Source organism: Megascapheus bottae, chromosome 8, assembly GCF_031878675.1.
Source record: "Megascapheus bottae isolate mThoBot1 chromosome 8, mThoBot2.hap1, whole genome shotgun sequence".
Taxonomy (NCBI): domain Eukaryota; kingdom Metazoa; phylum Chordata; class Mammalia; order Rodentia; family Geomyidae; genus Megascapheus; species Megascapheus bottae.
The window spans coordinates 59,263,212-59,265,298 of NC_143516.1; positions in this window are offsets into that span (position 1 = coordinate 59,263,212).

Sequence of the window (2,087 nt, forward strand, 5' to 3'; positions counted from 1 at the left end):
GGGGGAGACAGTTGAAGACCAGGGCGGGACCAGGGTTCTGAAAAGCGCATCCTGCTGAGTGGAGCTTTCACCAAGTTCAAGTCCACCCTGACAGACTTTCTACCAGACAGATCTGTCTTCAGAAGGGAGGGCACAAGAACCAAGATGGCTGCGCTTACATCTTTCCTCCTGTGGCTCTAGTGCATTTTTTACAAGCCATGGAGACCCTGGGGAGACCTGTCCACCAGGAAGATCTTAATCAGCAGTGGACCAGAGGCCTTCAGTCCCCAGAGTCATGGATGTCCACCAGAGGCCCTCAGTCCCCAGAGCCATGGCTGTCCACCAGAGACCCTTAGTCCCCAGAGCCATGGCTGTCCACCAGAGGCCCTCAGTTCCCAGAGCCACCTCACCCACCAGAGTGCCCAGTCCCCAGAGCCATCACTGTCCACCAGAGACCCCAGTCACTGAGGAGTCATTGCCTGGCTGCACTCCAGGGTCTCCCTGAACCAGATCTACTGAAGGGGACGGTAGGGATTCTATCCATTCCCAGGAAGCACTTACAGTCACTAGGGGAACCTCAGGCTGGCTGGCTGGAAAGGGAAAGGGCTCTCAGGATAGTAAATAGTAAATAAGTCATAGTCATAGGAATATCAACTGAAATTAAGACATGTACTACTGAAGAACAGACCTGAATCTTAACCAGTGCTAGGTACTAGCTTACTAGGTGCTAGGTATTAGATTACTGCTTTGAGCAGAATGGCAAAGATTTCCCCCAGGGATGTGGCAGAAACTCCTGAGAAGAGGTCAGCAGCCCTCAGACCTTCTGGAGTCAAGCCCTTGGCATGTGACACAAGCTTTGGGATCTGGCGTAAGGGGCACTGGGAATTTGAACTTGCTACTATCACCTGGGGTTTGGGCAGACACTTTAATATTTGGGGTTAAGTTTGTGCAAATGTCCTCAGGAAGGAAACAAGGTCTATTTTGGTACATGCATTTCAGCCTGAGGATGAAACTTGTACTGGAAGTTGGTGAGGCTCCAAGAGAATAGAAATGTATTTATTTAAATTAAATACGTTCTTCTCTGAACAACACACTCACACTTTATGCTCCAGTCACTTCCTTTTTGTCTTAGTCTGTCTCCCTTCTCAGGCACCTCATCAACTTACAGATGTACCAAGATACCTTCTCAACCAAGTGTTTCAGGAGAACATGCCAAACATGGCAACCCTTAAGCTCCCTCATTAATGTGCTGCCTGGCAACTTCTACTGCAGTATGGAGAAGCTTTGAATGTATCTCCATTCAACTCCTGAGTCCTGGTTATACTAAAGATGCAACTATTTTTTATGTAATCACCCAGGGGTTGAACAGGCATTCCAGAAGAGCAAGTTGTGGTGACAGGTTCATGCCAGCAGGATGGGCAGGCCCTGGGCTGGTGCCCGGGGAACTACTAATGGCATCCGAGAGACTCTCATCCAGGAAGCAGCTTTATCTTCCAACATGGCTGTGTGTTCTCTCACTGGAAACACACTGGAGAAATAGCAACCCTCCACAAAACAAAGTTTAAAGGAAGTCTATAGTCGAGCAGATCTGAGGATTCTGCCATGCCATCACCCCCCAACCACCCAAGTCTGCAACAGTAGACCTCCACATGTGACCTCCTCCAAGGTTACCTGAAGATCACAAGGAGTCACCCAGAAACCAGAGGGTCACAGCCTGCAGACCTCTGAATTCAACAACTACCTAAGACCTTTGCTGAAATCTCATGCAAATGTCCACTCCTATCTCCTGTGAGCCACAACCTGATCCTGCTATAAAACTCATATAAAAACAGTTCAGCAGAAATTGCTGTGGGGTTTGCATTAAGTACTGATTACCTTTGATGGGGCTCTGAGCACTTGGGGGGGTTAAGGTTTAGAAATCTGTTGATCCGAGTATTGATAATTTAATTGCATTCCCATTTGTTATGCCAGAGATTTTCCATGTGTCTGGTTGGTTTCTGCCATTGCCTTGTTTAACTAGATTTTTAAGACTATTGCTCCAAGTATCGATTAGTTAATTATCCACAGATTCATTGTTTACATTTAGGTCAATTTTTTCTTTATTACTT